This window comes from Cavia porcellus, unplaced genomic scaffold, assembly GCF_034190915.1.
Source record: "Cavia porcellus strain 051 isolate PalLab524CR breed Dunkin Hartley unplaced genomic scaffold, mCavPor4.1 scaffold_9, whole genome shotgun sequence".
Classification (NCBI taxonomy): Eukaryota; Metazoa; Chordata; class Mammalia; order Rodentia; family Caviidae; genus Cavia; species Cavia porcellus.
This window is the reverse complement of record NW_026947492.1, coordinates 16,285,260-16,292,043: the sequence shown is the minus strand read 5'-3', so window position 1 is coordinate 16,292,043 and position 6,784 is coordinate 16,285,260. Positions and strand designations below refer to the sequence as shown.

At 36.0% G+C, this 6,784-nt stretch overlaps 1 pseudogene; it reads right to left on the bottom strand.

The window, feature by feature from the left end:
* Positions 1-1,640: 1,640 nt before the first annotated feature.
* Positions 1,641-2,563, bottom strand: LOC100732678 (olfactory receptor 8B3-like; annotated as a pseudogene).
* Positions 2,564-6,784: the final 4,221 nt, after the last annotated feature.

The following is a 6,784-nucleotide window of genomic DNA, read 5'->3' as shown; positions in this document are numbered from 1 at the left end:
CTTACATAGTGTCTCTCATTCTCTTCATAGTAGCTGTCCTTATCTTTACGTATGGTGAAATTGAACTTAAGAGACTAGACTATTATCACTCTGAACAGTGAATAATAGTATTGCTAGATTTTATATCATAATGCTACAGAATTAGCATTGGGTTTCATCTTCTTCTTCATAGTGTCTCATCTTCTTCTCAGTATCTGTTCATTACATCTTCCATTATGTAACCTGTTCCCGTAAATAGTTTAAAAAATTCTTCCAATGTGTGAATTTCTACATGTATATCTATCCTCTCTGTATTATAGGGAAAAACAAATCATAACAAGACAGTAAAACAAATTCCTAGAAAATAATGCAATGAAAAAAACACACACGACCACAATATTAGGTGATCTACCATAGTTACTATGCTTTCTCTTGTTATTTTCAATAGACTTGACCACATCATCAGGCTTAATATAGTTAAGCATAGTATTACATTGTTGGACTTGAGAGGGGTTAATAATCAAAATTGGTATGGATATCTTTTACATTTTGTCATCTTCAGAGTAGCTGCCTCTACTTTTAGACTTGATACTATCAAGCATACCAAATTCAAATAAAATCAGCAAATGCAAAACCAGCCACACAAAAATAGCATCAAGGTGTCTACCTGAGCAAAACTTTAACCCAAGAATTCTTAGAAAAGTTCTGTATATTTTTTTTATTTTTTGTTTCTTCTTTTCTTTTCATTCTTTCTCCCTTCTTTCCTTTCTTTCTTTCCTCCCTCTCCATTTTCTCTCTTCTTTCTCTTCATTTTCAGTATGGATTCCTACTTCAAAAATAATAAATGACTCTGTACATGAAATAAAATGACACTAAGCTGACATTGGATTTTTTGGTCAGTTTTTTAATGAAACCTGAGTCCTACATGCTCACTCTATTCTATATTCTGTCTTACACGGAGCAGGAATATGTATCTTTCAAGTGCTAGCAGTTTACAAAAAAATCTTTCTACAAAGTCTACCCTACATAAACTGTATCACAACACTAAACATGCATTATATGCTTTAGTCAGCTGTATTCACAGTATATTGTGAAGTACAAGTAATATCCATTACATTATCAATATATATTTATGGCATAGAAGAGCCAGTGAAACTATAAAAGATCAATAATTTAAAATTGCATAGTGGGCCAAGGATTTAGGTCCGTGGCTCAAGTGCCTGCCTGGTAAGTGCAAGGTTGTCAGCTACATCCCTGGTACCAAAAAAAAAAAAAAAAAGAAAAAGAAAAAGAAAAAAGAAAAGAAAAGAAAAGAAAAGAAAGAAAGAAAGAAAGAAAGAAATCCCATAACTAAATAAAGAAGAAAAAAACTAAAGCTAATATTTAGTCCTCTGCTGTCAGTTCTGTTTCTCTTTCTAGACTGCATTATCAATCTCATTCCCTTGGTCATTTTCATTTAATGTTACCATAACTCGAAAAATAGTGAAAGGTATAAATAATAAGGAAACATAATGAAAAAAAATGTTTTAGCAAACAAGGCATTGCTCCCCAATCTTAAATAAAACATGATAATAAAGTTTTGAAGAGATACATTTTATATTAACTTAGAATTTATCTGTGCTGTAAGCACATGCACAGACAGAGTATGATTCTGATCAAAGCTATCTTCTGCCCAAAGATTTTCTCACAGCAACTTCCACATTTTGTTCCTCAAGCTATAGATTACAGGGTTCATCATAGGAACCATGTTGGTGTAAAAGATGGAGATTTTTCCCTGATTCATAGACCCAGCAGAGGACGGCTTCAGATACATAAATGCACATGATCCAAAAAACAGGGAAACTGCAATTATGTGAGAACCACAGGTGCTAAAAGCTTTTGACCTGCCCTCCATGGAGTGCATTTTTAATATACTAGAGAGGATGAACACATAAGACAAAAGGATGGTGACATTGGGCACAATGATGTTCACAACTCCCACAATAAATATCACCAACTCATTGACATGGGTGCTAGGGCAGGAGAGCTCAAACAAAGGGAGGATGTCACAGAAATAGTGGTTGATGATGTTTGCGTCACAGAAGATCAGTCTCAGCATGCATCCCTTGTGGGCCATGGCACCAGAAAATGCCATCGGGTAGGAGCCAAGCATAAGGCTGAGACACACTCTGGGGGACATGGCAGTGTTATACAGAAGTGGGTAACAGATGGCTGGATAGTGGTCATAAGCCATTCATGTCAGCACATAGATTTCAGAAATAATGAAAAAGCAATAAAAGTAGAACTGGGTCATACACTTCCTATAGGAGATAACATTCTTCTGTAACCAGAAGTTCATTAGTGACTTGGATGTAAACACAGAAGAATAATGAAGGTCAATGAAGGATAAGTTAAGGAGGAAAAAGTACATGGGAATGTGAAGATGTGAATTCAACCCAATCAGAGTTATTAAGCCTACATTTCCTAACACAGTGACCACGTACATTACTACAAACAGGAAGAACAGTGGGAGCTGGATGTCTGGTCGGTCTGTAAACCCCATCAGAATGAATTCAGTCACAAAAGAGCCATTTTCAGGAGCCATTCTTCTCTGTAGAATCTATGGACACAGGAAAGCAGAATTACACTCACCACACAGAAGTGATCTTACAATCCCTTCTCTCACAAATGCGAGGCACAAGCCAGAAATGTCAGACATAACCAGCCTAAAGGCACAGAGCTTGACTCTAATGTTATCTGGTGCTGAGTGACATTGTCATCGCCTAATTGAAGTCTTAAATCTAAATATGGTAAACACAAAAACAATATAAACCTGCACCTTCAATTTAGCCAGTAGAGCCAGTGCCAGTACTACTATATGAAAACAAAGCTGCTATAAAAAAAATGAAAAACACAAGGCTGGACAGCATTTACTGGACAACAATATTATTTTATCCATTGTTTTGATGTTTCCTCCACTAGTAAAATTGGAGGCAGAAGTCTTTCATCTTGGTATTAAATTTTAATGCACATTACTCTCTGGTGTTTTGGAACCATGGAAACTGTTCTTATCTAAACACAGCTACCAGACTGTAGGAACCAATGGTTCAGTGACTGTCCCATAGCACAAGTTATCTCATGTCCAGAAGAAGGAGAGATATGTCCACACAATGTGTACTACAGATTAAAACATTGTGCCCTCTCTATCCAACATTGCTACAAACATTATCTATTTCTCTTTCTAAGGTGTTCTTTTACTAGTTTTACTTGAGTTTTACAATAGAGGACCATGTCGGGGAAATTACCTATATCAGACTCCTGGACATCACCTCAAATTGTGAGACCTATGGTAAGTAATGTAAGCAAGAGACAAAAAGAGAAATAATGTAAGATCTCACATGTATGTGTAAATCTACAACAGTACATTCACATAATCATACAATAGGATGTTGATTGTTATTAGCCAATGTGAAATTCAGGCTATTTTGGCCAAAGTTACTACATTCGATTATGTAACCTAATTCAGATTTGGAGAGCTAATACAAAACATGATATTAAGAGTTAACAGTAATGGTTTTTATACTCACTCTGTGATAACAAAAAATATTTTCATAATTTATACTCTTGGACCTAGGGATTTAGCCAGTGATATAAGTGAGTTTGATCCCCAGAACCAAAAAACAATTTTTAAAAATTTTCTCCTTTATACATAAGTGCGCATAACACACTTAAATGGTAACTATGTAAAGACCAGTATATTAACTGCATTCACTTTTCAAATTATTTTACAATGCATATGCCACAATAATAATTGGAATATTTCATATACCATTTTGAATGTTTTCAATATCTCAGTAAAGGTGTTAAATAAGTTGAAAGAAATTAATAGGAATGGATTTCCAAACTTACCCTTCTTGGGAGAGGAAACTTTAGTGATTGCTTATCATATTTTACTCAAAACTCCTGAAGGACAATGTAGGATATTTGTTATTGATTCTAATAAGATACAACACAAGCTTAATTTCTCATACTTCCTTCTGAAGTAGCAGTCATAATTTATAAAGATAATTTTATCTCCTTTGAAGCATCAGATTTGGAGAAAAATAAATATCCCTTCTTCCTACAATTGTCATTAAATGAAACATCAGAAGATTTAACATGATTATAAGGATATAATGAGCTTGTGTATGAACAAGAAAGTAGCTTCTCCAGTCTCTTCCTAGCACACAGATTCTAGATATAAAAAGGAAATGCGGGGATTGTGTTTGCTTCTTACGCACAGCCTGTATTAGTTCCCTAGATACTCAATATTTCACTCAGGCTTTCCTTTCTCTACAGGGACTGCACATCTCCCACTGCAAAGACAATATCAAACTCTCATCTCCCCATCAGCATCATCTTAAAAGGAAATTCATTATTTTAGTTCACTGTTGCTTATTATCGTGTCTTTATAAGTGATCTTCCAAGGAGTGTACATATAGGCTTGCTTATTCTTTTATGTGAAGTTAGAAGGACTGCAGTAGTTCACCTTAGGTTTTGTTTCTTCAGGGGTAGTGTTTTTTTTTTTTTTTTAATGTGCTGCATCCATTCTAAAGTTGTGAGCTTTATACAGTTAGTGGAAAGAGCTGTCAAGTGACCTGCTGAGATTTAAGTGGAACAGTTCAGTGCTGTAGTTAGAAATCTGTAAATTCTTCATAGCCAATCTGGAAATACAGAGATAGAAATTGTATGTTGGAATCCTGCACCACATTTTCAAATTACAATATCTTGAACAAGTAGCAACATGTCTGTGCCACAGATTGCCATTTGTATGATAGGGATATAAAAAGTAGCATGTGTCTCATGGATTGTTATGACTATTACATGAAAAGAAAAAAAATAAAAATAAATGCATACATATTTAAAATAATGAATATCAATTTGAGTACAGATGCCCTTACAAATTGAAAATATCCTAAAATTAAAATACATTAAATACTGCTCTGCTATGAAACAACATAGTCCGGGCGGGTTCACCTTAACTGTTATCAGATTGCTTATATTAGCTTAAAGCATCACAGTAGTATCACACTAAAGAAAAGGTCCAAATTTGAGAATCAAAAGGCAGTTCCTAAAATGAGCCCAAGAAAGGGTGGAAATTCAGGAATCACTGTGCAGCACTTACACACTTTGCTGCTTTCACACTATTGTGCAGTGAGAGCCTTCTAAGCTATACCACTGACCTGGAGATGATGTGCAGTTATGTTCTCATCATTTTTGGGTCACCGTCTGTCAAATTATTCTTTCAAATTTTAATTACCGAGTCTAACTCAACTATATACTTTATGCCTTGCATCCTTTTGTGGAAGTAATGTACAGATTCATGAATGCAGAGTAGTATCAATTATGATTCCACGAAAGAAAATTTTGATAAAGGTTTTGCCTTTTCCTTTCAGTCTCTCTTCTGTCACTTTGAAAATCATGTGAGTCCCTGAGTGCTGAGAACCAAGAGAAAAAAAATTTAAGGTATTTCGAGGGGAGAAAGAACATAAAGATTTGAATATGCCAAGAAGTGTGTGATCTTCCCCTCACAGTGAGAAAAGAAGACACGGTTTTCCGTATTATAATTCCTTCATGGTTAGAGATGATATGGAAAAAAAAATAAATGGCATCTGTGGTGCAAAGCAAGAAACGAGGTAACTTTCTCAGTATATGAGATGACTGCTCACATAAAACTGAAGATATGCTGAAGAACTGATTCCACTGTGTTTATAAATAAATTTAGAATGCCACAGAACGTCAGGGCTGCCTCAGTCCATATCTTGTTGAAAAAACCGAATCCTACAGGTGAGGTGAGTTTTTCTGTGGGAGAGAAGAGTGATTTTTAAGAAATAGAAATCTAGTGTTTCTCTTTTCTGGAGCTTTAGGTATCCAAGGACAAGAAACCAGCACCTGGCCAGGCCTTCATGAAGCATAATAGAGTGCTATTTGGCATCTCAAGGCAGAAAAGACAAAAGAGTCTGAGAGCAAAGAAAAGATGGCAAAGAGACAAGAATGAAGCAAGAGAGAGGCAAATGTGTCCCCTTACAAGGACCACACTCCCGCATTAACTGCTTGGATCAATTCTTACATGTACTAACTCTTCAAGCCTTTCAAAGACAAATTCCTCCATGAGTTTGGGGAAGACGGAAAACCATAGGAAATTCAACATTATTTTTTCTGTTAACAATGAACAACTGAAAAGTTGAAATTCTATGAAGCAGGACCTTTTAGAACAGTACCAAAACAATGAAATTTTAGGTGGTTTGGAGCGGTGTAAGCTGAATATCCTTGCAGGGCTGTGGCATGGTCTGGCATGGCTGAACTGAGAACAAGGAGGCACCTCAGGGGGCAAGATAGGCCACAGCTGATGCCACCAGGAGACCTTCTCATAGGATAGTTCTCCTTAATTAGCATCATCTGTTGCTTGGAGGGACCCTGAACCCCTCCAAAAGTCCTGCTCAGGTTTCCTATGTTTTTCACTCTGAACCCTTCCTTGTTTGAATACTAAATAAATACAGGCCTCCCAGAGACACAGTCTCAACCACCAGAGTTCAGCACTCCACAGAGGGTTTCGTTCCTCCTGGAGCCCTAAAGACCATACCTCTTGTCTCATTTGTCTGTGGCTTCTCTGTGCACTTGTTTGGGAGATTGGGGATCTAGGTACAGATGCTGATAAGGGTACAAATCCATAACGTAATACATGCAAGATATGTATGCCATGAAACAATGACACTACTTAAATATATTAAACACTGTAATCTTCTATTATTGTGTTTTGAAATTCTGTATCATCATTTTCATTCTT